Genomic DNA, 15,193 nt, shown 5'->3' with positions numbered 1-15,193 from the left:
ATAACAATCTAAATATTAATAACATATTATTTTTAAATTATAGCCAACCAATATAGCCAATACCATTGAAGCACAATGTCTTACAGGTTCGGCAAATTTTACATAATGTCTTACATGTTGAATTTAGTCAACGATTATAACCAACGACATTGGAGATGCTTCTAGCTATATTAAAAATAGTATGTTATTAATATTTTTTTTGTCAATATTTTGAATTTTTATAAATAGTGTATATCACTTTAATATGGTAATAAGTGATGTGTAATCTTCTTGTAGATTTTTATATAGACCTGTGAATCGACAAATATCATCCATATGAGGTTGACTATAATTATAGATAACAAGTGGGGATGGTTGGAGCGTGAATTTTTGAAACCATTAGCTATAATTTTTATTTTTGATATGACAACTAAATAGCTATGGAGTATTCATGGTTGGAGATGCTCTAATGTGTCTGTTTGACGATACTAAAGGCTTATTTAAAATAAGTTATTATTTTTTTTAAAAATACATTTTTGAAATAATGTTTTGAGACAAATTGTTGAAGAATGTTTCATGTTTCTTATTTGATAGATAAGAAAGATGATTTATTTCAGAAAAAAATGTAGAATAAACTTTACTTGCTCATTCAATTCCTATTTCCTTCCAGATGATGTCAAAAACAGTCGTGCAAATTATTGTTTCTTTTTAAGAAAAAGAGAGAGAGAAAAAAGGCTTGGTGCATGAGAAACGGGCATGTCCTCTAAAAGCTTTTTGGGTTGGGAGAAGACAACCCCTCTTTTTTCTTAGTATATGCTTCTGATTCTGTGAACCGTCACCTGGTTACCGTCTCTTTTAGCTCGCTGTTTTGGCGCAGTAAAAATAAATGAATAGTTTTTTCAGAAAAAATCGGTAGATCCGAATCAATGAATCATTATATTTTTTATTAATACACTATAAGCCATATTTGTCAAAAAAAAAAATAATAAATCTTTGAAGCGTACCATAAGATTTCAAAGTGTGCGAACTGCACACTTCTTTTTGCCAAAAATGAATTTGGTTACAAACTTGGCAAGAAAATAGTACTTGAAATAGTCCAACCTTCTAAAAATAATAAAATATATTTAACACTGGGGCAGACCTACGTTTGCAAATTACAGGAATGGGGATGGGCCTTCTATTAATTTTCGGCCCAATTCTTATGTTTGATGAAATTCAGTATCAGTGTCATGAAGTCTGAGCATAATGGGCTAGTATTTGTAAGAACGGATCTTTGTCATGGTTATAGTTAGTTAGATTTGGAGGGAAAATCGGTTGTTAAGTAGTGCCAGGGGCAAGAGCAAGAACTCAGTCTAGTGTTACTCAATTCTCTCTTGAGAATATTCTGTTCTGTTAGATATAATTGATGACACTACACCATATATTGGATTCAACAACACTTTTTTCAGTGTTACAAGCAAAAGTGTAGCCTTACATGCTTTAAAATTGACCAAAATTGATCTATGGCTACACTATTTTTTATTGTTACCATTAATATGAATAAATGTTACCATACACATGATTCGATATCTATGGCTACACTGAACCCGGTGTAGCTTTTGCTCCTTATAAAAAGTGTAACTAAAGTGATGAAAAATAGGCGGGCAGATAATATTTGTGAAGGCGGGTTAATTAAAATTTTCACTTCAGCAGGTTAATAAATATTTTGACAACTCCCACAATTCACTCTTACACTCTTAAAAACCACTCTTTCACAACTCACGTACATCTCTCTCGCACATCCCTCTCTTACAGCTCTCAACAGCCCACAACTCGATCTCTCTCATATCTCGCTCACAACTCTCTCTCGCTCACTTCTCAACCAACAAGGTTCAACGAGGTATCCCAAACAATGAGTTGTAAAAGGGGGTTCAATTAATTAGGGTTCCTCGGCAACGATTTCAATTTGGGTTCTTCATTAACGGGTTCAATCGACGGTTCTACAATGATGTTATCTGAAGTAGCTAGAGTTCTTCAATGACGGGTTTTGAATTAGGGTTCTTGAGTATTTGATAATTGGGGGTGTTCAGGTATTCTTCTTTAATTACTAAATTGTTGCTTTGAATTGAGGTTTTGAATGTTTAGTTAATTACAGTCATGCTTAATTGGGGCTTTGAATTGGGGTTTGGAATGTTCTGTTAGTTAGAGTCATGTTTAATTGTAGTTTGAATGTTTTGTTAATATGAATTACTGTTAATTGTACATGCCTAGTTGGGGTTTAGTAATCATGCTTCAAATGGTTGTCTCCCCTGTTTTAGTTAACTACATGTCTCAATTCAATTATACATGCCTAATTCGGGTTTAGTAATTTGGTTCCAAATATTGCTTACAGACTATGCGAGATGGCTCAGATAAAAACATTATACATATTGATTTGTTCTTCCTCATCAACATTTTGTAGATAAAGAACCGGCTATCATTAACTCATGGGCAATTTAGTATGAGCAGTAATAAATTTGTGCTTCAAATTATTTACATTGGACAAGTAAAAACTTGCTAAAAATATATTTATCCACATGTGTATGTATGTTTTCAATATCCTTATGTAGTTCTGGTAAAGTAATATGAAGTTCCAGTGACTTGAAATATCTTATTATTGAAGGTAGGACATTTGCACCACATATTACTTGGGATTTTTTGAAAGAAAGTTTTGCACTGACTGAATTACCAAGACAACCTGGATTTTTGTAGAATTGTTCTTGTTCCTATCATCTGAACCTGATCAAATATGTTCATTGGATTTGAGTAGGTTAATAATTTCTGCTCCACGCTATATCAAAATTTTCGCTCTATTTGATTATGTTTTTGTTATATTAACATCTTCGAATGAAACTATGTCACATTAAAATCTTTAGCCCTTGGTTTTTATTGTCCTTCATAACTATGTTCTTATGATTATTTCTTAATTTTGTCCAATCTTGTTGCTTGCAGAGATACATGCCTCTTATATCTATCATTCATCTTCAGTTGTCTAGAAATCAGTTTTAACACGTCGCGGGCATGAAGTATAATGGAGGACTTAAGGAGCTCATACACATGAGTCTATTGGAGATATCTAACTACCACTGTACATTAACAGATAATACCTAGTTACTTTTGAATGCTACTTAAGTTGGTTATTCCATAGTATTTAGTTCTTGGATACTTGGTTTATGTATTAAGATACTTGGAAGTTATTATGAATTGTTTCTATGTATACTGGGAGACTTGACATGTTTTAATGGAAAACAATTATTTTAAATATCATGTTTTGTCTTTTTTATTAAAAGTGTTGGTAATTTTCTTGCAAAAATGTAGCCATTGACACCAAACTATTAAGCTGTATGTGTTGGCAAAAGAATAAAAGAGCGTAGCCAAAAATGTATGTAAGTCTACAACAACATTGTTCTTGGTGTAACTATAAAGAAAATAGTGTTAGCATAAATCTATAGTAACATAAAAATCGGTGTAGCCACAGAGCCCAAGGTGTTGGCATTAGGGGTCTATAACTACACTTTTAGTGGTGTTGCCATAAACAACAAAAAGTGTTGCCCCAGACCCCTATGGTAGCGGCCATTTTTGTAACACCCCCTGATTTGGTCAAAGTGTAGCCATAGCCTGTTTTTTTGCTTTTAGCGACAGTTTTTGGGCTTTTGAACACATTTTTTCAGGTGTTGCTGAAAGCCATATATGGTGTAGTGTGATTACTAATGTTCTTAAAGTTTGTTTTAGAACAGGAGTGATCAGAGTTTAAGCTGGAAGCTGATCAGAGTTTAATAAAGTCTGACCAGAGTTTAATAAAATCTGATCAGAGTTTACATAGTCAAGACTCGTCAGAGTTTACACGTGGAAAGAGCTCAGAAGCGGATATACTTCAAGGAAGGATAGAAGCGGAGGAGTGATTTGCTGACTATGGAAACCAAACAGAAAACAGTAGCAATCTTTGATTGATAGAATACATAGCTGATTTATAGGATATCAAATCAGAGATTGATTTTGTAACTGTGTATATATAGACACAGATTAGGGTTACTCTATACGAGTTGAGTTATCGAGTATATTTTACAGAACCCTAGCAGCTCTTAGTGATAATATATAAATCACTGAGAGAGTTTTTGTAACCGATTAAGCTTTGTGAATAAGAGTTTACTGCTTTCAATCTCTTATATTGTCATTCTATGTGATTGATTGTGTTCATTATATAAACTAATATAGTAAGTTTATAGGACCTAACAAGTGGTATCAGAGCGAGCTCTGTTAAGATAACTACAGTGAGATCTTAATCACAATCATGTCTGAAAAATCACAAGCTTCGTCTTTTAGAGTTCCAGTCCTTAAGGCATCTGAATATCCAGTCTGGAAAGAGAGAATGATTATATTTCTAGACTCTGTCGATCCAGAATACCTTGACAGGATCTATGATGGACCACATATGCCCACCAAGCTCTCTGTTGGGCTTGGAGATGAACCTCAGAAGATGGTTCCAAAAGACAAGAAAGATTATACCCCTGAGGACATCTTGTCAATTGGTAAAGACTCAAAGGTGAAACACCTTCTGCACAGTGCCCTTGATAATGCAATGTCTAATAGGGTGATTGGCTGCAAAACTGCTAAACAAATCTGGGATGCTCTGGAAACCAGATGTCAGGGAACTCAAGCCATCAAGAAGAACAGAAAAACCATCCTTACACAGGAGTATGAGCACTTTGACTCAAAATCTGGTGAGTCCTTGACAGATCTGTATGACAGATTTGTCAAACTGTTGAATGACTTATCTCTGGTGAACAAGGAATATGATCTTGAAGACTCAAACCTCAAATTCCTTCTGGCTCTTCCTGAAAAATGGGATTTGAAAGTCACTACAATAAGAGACAATCTTAATCTTGGAGAAATGTCTCTTGATGATGTTTTTGGAAGACTGAAGACTCATGAACTTGAGATGGAGCAGAGGAGCAAACGTCATGGAGGCAAATCAAAGTCTGTTGCTCTAAAAGTTCAAGAGGAAGCTGCTAAGAGCAAAGGAAAAGCTCATGTCACAAAGTCTGACATTGAGTCATCAAACTCTGATGTTCCCTCAGACTCTGAAGACAGTGATGATGAGATGATGCAGTTAGCAGCATTGATGGTGAAAAGCTTCAAGAAGTTGGCTTACAAAAAGTTCAACAAAGGCAAAAGTTTCTCAAGGAAAGACAGAAACTCTGACAGAGTTTATGATAAGAAGAACTTCAGGAAGAATGAGGGCAAGGAAGGAAAAGCTGGAAAAGCTGACAAGTATACCTGTTTCAACTGTGGTGAAAAGGGTCACTTTGCATCTGAATGCAAGAAAGCCAAGAAAGAAAAGGAAAAAGCCTTTATCACTAAGAAAGGAAACTGGACAGATACATCTGATTCAGAGGAAGAAGTCAATTATGCTCTGATGGCAAACACTGACAACAACTCTGAATCTACTGCTAAGGTACCTCATTCTACTCTTGCCTTTGATACTGAAGATATAACTGAGTTAAGATTGTTCCTTAAAACTTTGCATATCGGCTTTAGAGATCAGACTTTAGAGAATGAAAGATTAAAATCTGAAACTCTAAGTGTAAAGAAAAGGAATGATTATCTAGAAAAAGAATTAGTTCAGATGTTAGAAGTTCAGAAAGAGAGAGATGATGCTGTCATTGTCAAAGATGAACTATTAAAGAGGTATGCATCTCTTCAATCAGAACTTGCTAAGGAAAGGGATATTATTAAGACATGGACTAATTCAGGCAAAACTACTCAGGATATCTTAGGTAGTGGAAACTGGAAGAAGGGACTAGGTTACACTGATAACTCAGAAGCTGAGTCATCAAAAACAGAGTTTGTTAAAACTGAAAAACCTAAGGTTAAACCTGTTAAATTTGTTGCTGAATCCTCTAAGTCTAAACAGAGTAGACCAGAATCAGATATTAACAATAATTTAAAATCTGATAAGCCCAAACAGGTTAACATAGGACTGATGACTCAGAAACAGCTTAAGCATAAGCTTAAAGAGGTAAAGTCTGATAACAAAGACAAGGAGCCTAGGAAAAATAGAAATGGCAAGGTTGGAATAGACAAGAGTAATAACTACATGCCTATTCCAAATGCACCTAGGAAGACATGCCATAACTGTGGAAATACTAATCATCTTGCTAATTTTTGCAGGAAGAACAAGGACATTAACTCCTTACCTACAAAGTCTGGAGTTAGAAAAAGTAGTATTAGATATAAACCACAAGATCCATGTTTTCATTGTGGTAGTTTATGGCATTCTATTTATACTTGCAAAGAATATCATAGTTTGTATTATGATTATTATCAATTGAAACCTTCTTTGAAAAAGGTTAATAAAAACTCTGCAAGTACAAAATCTGTTTCTAGTACAAACTCTGTTCCAAAGTCTGTTAGCTCAAACTCTGATAATAATAATTCCGCTGCAAAAGCTAACAAACTTAATAAGGCCAAGGGATCCAAGCAAGTCTGGGTCCTTAAAACTAACAATTAGTGGTATTTGTGATTGCAGGGCAACAGGAAGAATATCCTAGTCTTGGACAGTGGATGTTCAGGACACATGACTGGAAATAAGGCCCTGCTGTCAGAGTTTGTGGAGAAAGCTGGCCCAAGTGTTTCTTATGGAGATGGCAACATAGGAAGGACTCTGGGATATGGCAACATCAATCTTGGAAATGTCATCATCTCAAATGTAGCTCTTGTTCAAGGGCTAAAACACAATTTACTCTCTGTCAGTCAGATCTGTGACAGAGGATATCATGTTGATTTCTATGAAGAACACAGTGAGATAGTAAGCAAGTCAACAGGCAAGGTGGCAGTGATTGCTCACAGACATGGAAACATTTATGAAATCAACTTGCCTACAAACTCTGAAGGAAAAGCAATTTGCTTATCTACAAGAATCTCTGCAGAAGAAAGTTGGAAGTGGCACAAGAAGCTCTCACATCTCAATTTCAACTCCATAAATGAGCTTATAAAGAAAAAGCTTGTGAGAGGACTCCCTGAATCACTACTCACTTCAGATGGTCTATGTGATTCATGTCAAAAGGCCAAGCAGAGAAAGACATCCTTCAAGAGTAAGACTGAATTCTCAATAAAGAAGCAATATCATCTTCTACATGTTGATCTATTTGGACCAGTTAATGTACCATCCATTGCAAGGAAGAAATATGCTCTTGTCATTGTTGATGAGTATACTAGATACACTTGGGTATATTTTCTTCACTCTAAAGATGAAACAGCTTTGCATCTGATGGATCATGTGAAGCAACTGGACCATGGATCTGAAGACAAAGTAAAGATCATTAGAAGTGATAATGGAACTGAGTTCAGAAATTCAACAATGGAAGAGTTCTGCAAAGAAAGAGGTGTAGTGCAACAATTTTCTGCACCTGGAACACCACAGCAAAATGGTGTAGTTGAAAGGAAAAACAGGACTCTAATAGAAGCTGCCAGAACTATGCTTGATGAGGCTAAATTACCTACTTATTTCTGGGCAGAAGCTGTTCAAACAGCTTGTTTCACTCAAAATGCAACACTGATTAATAAGCATGGCAAGACCCCATATGAGATGGTGAAGAAAAAGAAGCCAAATCTGAAGTACTTTCATGTATTTGGGTGCAAATGCTTTGTATTGAAGACTCATCCAGAACAGCTTACCAAGTTTGATTTAAAAGCTGATGAAGGCATTTTTGTAGGTTATCCTCTGACAACAAAGGCCTTTAGAGTCTATAATCTAAGAACCAAGGTGATCATGGAATCCATACATGTGTCATTTGATGACAAGAGAATTATGGGTTTAGCAGATATGGATGATCATGAAGAACTGCATTTTGAAAATGAAGAAATATCTTTGATTCGACAAACTCTGATGAACAGTCAAACTCTGACTGTGAGCAAAATACAGCAAACTCTGGTGAAAATTTACAAGTTCATGATGATGAAGCATATGTTGAGGGGGGGCATCAGAATGTTTCAGACTCTACCCAAGACTCAAACTCATCAGAGAATGCTGACTTAAACTCATCAGAGAATACTGATTCAAACTCTGATAGCACAAATTCAGGGGGAGCTACAGAGAAAGATCAACAGAATCAAGAGAGCATGGATCAGGGGGGAGGATCCAATGATGAAAGTAGCCAACTTCCACATGCTAGGAAGTGGACAAAATCTCATACACCTGATTTGATAATTGGAAATCCAGAAGCAGGTGTGCAAACAAGGACAGCTACAGCAAATGAGTGTTTACATCATTGCTTTTTGTCACAAACAGAACCTAAAAAGGTGGAGGAAGCTCTTCAAGATGCTGACTGGATTCAAGCAATGCAAGAAGAGCTAAATGAGTTTGAGAGAAATAAAGTCTGGACCCTAGTACCAACACCTAAAGATAGATCCATAGTTGGTACAAAATGGGTTTTCAGAAACAAAACTGATAGTGAAGGTGTCATTACAAGGAATAAAGCAAGACTTGTGGCAAAAGGGTATTCACAACAGGAAGGTATTGATTATGATGAGACATTTGCTCCAGTTGCAAGATTGGAGGCAATTAGAATCTTTCTGGCCTATGCTGCGCACAAGAAATTCAAGGTATTCCAGATGGATGTCAAGAGTGCTTTTCTTAATGGGAAACTGGATGAAGAGGTATATGTTGAACAACCTCCAGGATTTGTGGATCCAAAGCATCCAGACTATGTCTACAGATTGGACAAAGCTCTCTATGGACTAAAGCAGGCTCCAAGGGCATGGTATGAAACTCTAGCTCAATTTCTTATTGAAAGTGGATTCACTAGAGGTACCATAGACAAAACCTTGTTTTATTTGAATCATGGTAATGATCTGCTTTTAGTTCAAATCTATGTTGATGATATCATTTTTGGTTCCACTAATGCTAAACTCTGTCAAAGATTTGCCAAGCTCATGCAGTCTAGGTACCAAATGAGCATGATGGGGGAACTCAGTTATTTTCTGGGTTTACAAGTTAAACAGACTGAAGATGGGATTTTTATCAATCAAGCCAAGTATACCAGAAATCTCTTGAAGAAATTTGGTATGCAAGACAGTTCAGCTGCAACTACTCCTATGGCAACAGCAACCAAGCTAGACAAAGATACTGGTGCATCAGTGGATATCACAAACTATAGAGGAATGATTGGATCTTTGCTTTATCTGACTGCAAGTAGACCAGACATAATGTATGCCACATGTCTATGTGCAAGATTTCAGGCAGATCCAAGAGAGACTCATCTGATTGCAGTAAAGAGGATATTCAGATATCTCAAGGGAACCACATCATTGGGATTATGGTATCCTAGAGAATCAGATTTTAGTCTAATTGGATACTCTGATGCAGATTTTGCAGGTTGCAAAATTGACAGGAAAAGCACAAGTGGGAGCTGTCAATTTCTGGGTGGAAGACTTGTTTCTTGGTACAGCAAGAAGCAAAAGTCAATATCAACATCAACAGCAGAGTCAGAGTATATAGCTGCAGGCAGCTGCTGTGCTCAAATTCTTTGGATGAAGAATCAATTGTTGGACTATGGGTTATCCTTTTCTAAAATTCCTATTTATTGTGATAACCAAAGTGCTATTGCTATGACAGGAAACCCAGTTCAACATTCTCTGACAAAGCACATCAGTATAAGATATCATTTTATAAGGGAGCATGTGCTGGAAGGAACCATTGAACTTCACTTTGTTCCCACTGAACATCAGCTAGCAGACATATTCACCAAACCACTATGTGAAGCAACCTTTACTAGGCTGGTGAATGAGCTAGGAATGATATCAGGAACTGAGTAAACATAATGGTCAGATGTTTCAAGTTTAAATTGTCAAATTACCATATGTATTGCTCACAAATTTGCCATGATATACTCTGATTGTTAAACTCTGATGCATTCTCTGATGATATACTCTGCTTGTTATACTCTGATTGTCATTCTCTGACGATATTCTCTGATGTTTGTAAACTCTGAATCTTGATAAATGATCTCATTTATTTCTTTGAGACAAATAACCTGTGAAGATACTATGAAGCATGATCTGAATTAGTAATCATGAATCTCAGTTAAGTTCTTCAATCTTGATCTCAATTTTGTGCAACTGTATTACACAAGAAGCATGTTAATATCATTGAGACTCTTTTACTTCACATATCTTAATTATAAGTGAGACTGATTAATTTGAATTTTCTCTCATTAAATTAGAGATGCACAGTGGTTATAAACTCTGATGACTTTATATCTAAGCCAATACACCCCAGATGATAAGCATGGTACTCCTTTGAGATCGTAGATGTCTATATGACAGTGACTGGGAAGACCCAAACATTTGCTGGTATTAAGTAATTGCTAAGATTTTATAATCTATGGTGACCAGTCACAATCTCTGATTACTGGAGAAATACTGATGCAATATTATATTTAAAGGTCGTGCCTTATTTGCACTGAGAAGCGTCCTTATATAATAAATATATATATATATATATATATATATATATATATATATATATATATATATATATATATATATATATATATATATATATATATATATATATATATATATATATATATATATATATATATATATATAGGGGGTATTTAATTGCACAATTCTTCATCAGAGTATGTCACTTCTCTATGTCTTGAGAGTTTGAACAGATTATATTTGTCTTCCTTATTCTTAGGAAATTATGAAATTCTTTAGTCTCTGATTTAATATGTTAAATCACACACATTATTTCACAAGCACATTATTGAGCTATGGATTTTATGACAAAATTTGATTTTTGATGAATTTTCTAAACATTATGTCTTATTCTGAGGTACTTAGAAATTTATTTTCTTTGTTTTAAATCTCAGAGTTTAAAATTCGAGGGATTTGATCTTGATTTTTTTTAAATCTTGTACATCTCAGGAGTTTAAATATTCAGAAAATGTGAAGAGAGTGTTCCAAACGGCTGTATTGTTAGTGGGCTTACATGTAAAACTTTTTAATAGGAGAACGTGTAATCAGCATTTATAACTGCACAAGTTTTACTGCGCTCATGATTACTATTTTCTTTTCTCCATGCCACTAACACTCATCTACCAGTTAAAATCTGACAGGTGTACAGCTGAACAAAAGTCCAAGCGTGTACAGCTAAACAAAATCTGAAGAGTTTATCAAATCAGATTTTGTTGCTTGTTATTCACTTATACACTTCATCTTTACACACACTCTCTCAACAAACTCTTAAGCTTTTCTCTCTGCAACTCAAATCTTCTCTTACACACTTTCTCAAACACCTTTCTTCCTTTACAAACTCTGTCCTAATGGCGACTTCAGCGTTTACTCATGCAGGTGTGGAATTTGTTCCCAACAACCACGCTGCCATTCTTAACACAGCAGATGCTCCAAGGGATTATCATCCAATCCAGCAATTCCTGGCACAGAGTGCCCTGGCTACTGCTCTTACCGCTCCTGCCAGACTCTCTGGAAGCCAAATCATCACTTTTTGGAGGACAGGGCAATATGATAATGGTGGTGCAGATGGATCACCATCTATTGTGTTCGAATATGAAGGGGAGGAGTATGCTGTTACTCCAGCCACAGTTCGTCAAGCGTTCAACATGCCAGAGAATGCAGCTTACATCACAAATGGAGATACCAATCTCAGGGGCATGATGAATGCTCTGGGCTACAGTGAATCGCTTGATAAACTGGGACAATTAAAGCGTCCAGGACTAAGAAGGGAATGGAGCTTCTTCTTTGACTGTATCACGAGGGCTTTCCAGAAGAAAAGCACCAACTGGGATGCTATACCATGGATATGCTACAAATTGGGTATTCTCTGATCTACTCTACTAATTTTGATTTTGGTAGATTAGTTCTTAGAAATATTGGTGAAAGAATGCATGAAAATAGACAAATCATATATTTCTCAAGATTTTGTCAATTACTGTTTAATGCCACTGTTGGTGAGGTGGATTTTGCTGTTGATGATGAGATCAAGCCCTTTAGGCTTCATAAAAGGGTGTTCAAGGACCTCATCTCAAAAGATGAGAAGTATCCAATCCAGAGGCCTCTCCTAATTCCAGCTCCAGTTAGAGCTAGGATGGATTTGCCCCCAGTCCAACAACAACAACCCCAACAACAACAACCTCAACCTTCCAGACCTCCCACAGCAAGCAGATCTTCTGCATCCAAGTCAACAAGGGCTACAAAGTCTGATGCAGCCCCTTCCACTGTGAAGACCAGAACCTCTGTTGCTACACAAGTTCTGAAGACAAAGTCTGATGTGCCAACAAACTCTGATACAGTTCCTACTGTAAACTCTGATACAGTCTCTAAGACTTTAAACACTGAAGCTGCTTCTCCACCAAAGCAGAAAAGAAGGAGACTTGTTGCAGCTTATGACTATGATGATCTGGAACCCTCTCATGCAACAAACTCTGAACCTCCTCAGGCTAGCCCTCAGTCAAGAAAAGTTAGATTTAAAGCAAGGGCAAACAAGCCTAAGAAGGCAAAGGTACCCATTACTGAGATCACTGATTTCACTATTGAGGAAGAGCAAGCACCATCTACTACACTTCCTGATTCTTCTCAAGCTCTGATGGTGCATCCTCTTCAAGCTGTTCCACTCTCTACTGCTACAGCATCTTCTACTTCATCTGAAGTAGATGAGGAAATAATCTGCAAGGAACCAATTACAACTGAAGCTGGGACAACATTGTCTGATCCTCACACTCCAATCTCTGATCATGGACCCTCCACTCCAATTCCTCAATCTCTATTGAAATTTCCTGAGGGTGCCATAATTCATGATACAGCTCCAGAAAATTACAAGTCAGATGCTGTAATTGCAGACTCTGACAAGTTAGTATTGGAAGCATTGCAGTCACTTGCTAAGGCTGGTGAAGAGCCCAGCAAATCAAAATCTGCAGATCAAGAGAATGTTGTTCCAGATCCTGTTGAAGATGATGTTGATCCTGCATCTGATGATGATGAGGATGATGAAAATGAAGATGATGAAAATGAGGATGAAGTCCCCATGTCTCTTCAACAACAGAAGTGGGAGTCTACCAGTCAATACAATGCCAGACTGCAGACTCTGAAGACAAACTCTGAGCCTCTTCCCAGGGATCTTCAGGTTGATCCACCTAATGAAGTATGGGATAAACTCTGGCTGAGTCACCAGCATTCTCTGGAGCCAGTAAAGGCTGAAGAATTTCTATCCTTGGCAGAGAATAAAATTACAAACTCTGATGTCATGTCAAGCCTCAAAGCCACAGTTCTATATCTGAAGACATTTCATACTGCTCATGCTCAGACATCTAAGTCAGTAGATGGTCTTAGAACATAGGTAGCTAACTTGTCTGAAACTCAGAATATGGACAAGAAAAGGCATTTACTACCTCTGAAGGAAGACATGAAGAAGCTGGTGTCTGCAAATCAATCTCTGGAACTGAGGATGTCAAACATTGAGTCCACTCAAGAGACAATGTCTAAACAGCTTGAAGCCATCCAATCTTCACTTTCTATGATAACCTCAGTACTGATTCCTGATGAGGATGATGTCAAAAAGGGGGAGAGAGTAGCAAAAGTCAAATGCAAGTCTACTTCTCAAACTCTGAAAAGAAAGAAAAATGATGATGATGATGATGTGGATGACTTCACAAAGAACAAGAGATTTCAAGCTGCAACTGGTGGAAGAGTTTCAAACTCTGACAGTGCAAAACAGTCTAAGCAAAGCTCAAAGTCTGCTCCAGCTCCAACACACAATGTCACATCTGGATCAAAGCAAAGACCAGTGGCTGGATCAGATAAACCAATGACTGATGAAGAATATGCTAGACTGATATTTGAACAAGAAAATCCAGAAGCTAAATTGGATTTGGAGTTGATTGCTGCAGAGGAAGCTGAACTGAAGGAAGAATATGTTGAAGCTATAAACTCAGGACAAATTCAGGAACCTGCAAAATCAACTGCCAGACCAAAGGAAAAAGGAATAATGATCAAGGAAACTACTATTGCTGATCAGAGTTTACCAATCAAAAAGGTATACTCTGAAGATGAATATACAAGCAAAGGCAAAAGCATAGTAGATGATCGCCTTGAGAAAGGCTGGATTCAGAAGAAGCCTACAACCTCTGACAGAGATCAAGTTGTAAAAGGAAAGAAATCAGAAGCTGCAATCTCTGACAAAGCTCATATTGCAGAATCACAAGAAGAAAAATTAACCTCTGACACAGCTCAAGTTAATGAGGAAGCAAAGAAAGATACAACCTCTGACAAAGCTCAAGTTGTGTTTAAACCAACTATCACTCCTTTATCAGGATTTGTAAAGCCTAGTTTGATGACTGAGATAAAATTTGACAAGGGTTCATTTCAACCAATCTCTCATCAAAAAGCAGGAAGAAATAAAGGAGGGTTAGGATCAAAATATGAAGTATTTGAGCAGAGCATAGCATCAATGCCTAATGATCCCTCATCCCTCTGTGCACCAAAGACTGGAGCTTTGCAAGAAAGAATGGACAAGCTTGATTCAGTTCAACTGGTGAAGAATGACAGAGGTGATAATGTTCTCATATACTTTATGTCTGACGGAACAGTGTTTAGAGTTATTGAAGCTGATCTTTATGCTAAACACTGGGAAGAGTTGAGATATGTTCAGTACATATTTCAAGTGAAGAACAAATCATGTCAGCACATCTCAAATCTGATCAAGGATCAAATCAAGAGAAAGATGGGTATAACAGGAAACAAGAATGCTGGACCTTTTATTCCTAAGTACTTCAATGATCAAGGTCAGCTAGTTGAGATGAAGAAGAATTCAGCAAAAATAGAAACAGTAGCTGGAATCAGTGCTCTTACATTCAATGAAGAGTCTGATAAAGCTTACTACATCAGGCTGGATAAAGACATGAGAAGAAACAAGATCTATGATCTTAGAGCTGCAATCTATCAAAATGGAGTTTCAGATCCAAAACTAAGAGAGATCAAGAGACAGATGATCACAGCACTTGCAGAAGCTGAAAGAGAACTCCTCAAGGAATATTTAAAGACAGCTCATGGTGTCTATGAAGCTAAGGAGTAAAGTATCTGTAAGTTTAAAAAGTTTTCTGTTATGGTTATATAGCTAAACTCTGTTGCATTTGACTTATTTGTTTTGACATCATCAATTATCTGTTAACTT

This window comes from Daucus carota, chromosome 5 (assembly GCF_001625215.2).
Source record: "Daucus carota subsp. sativus chromosome 5, DH1 v3.0, whole genome shotgun sequence".
NCBI classification, from domain to species: Eukaryota; Viridiplantae; Streptophyta; class Magnoliopsida; order Apiales; family Apiaceae; genus Daucus; species Daucus carota.
Note: the sequence above shows the minus strand (reverse complement) of the source record.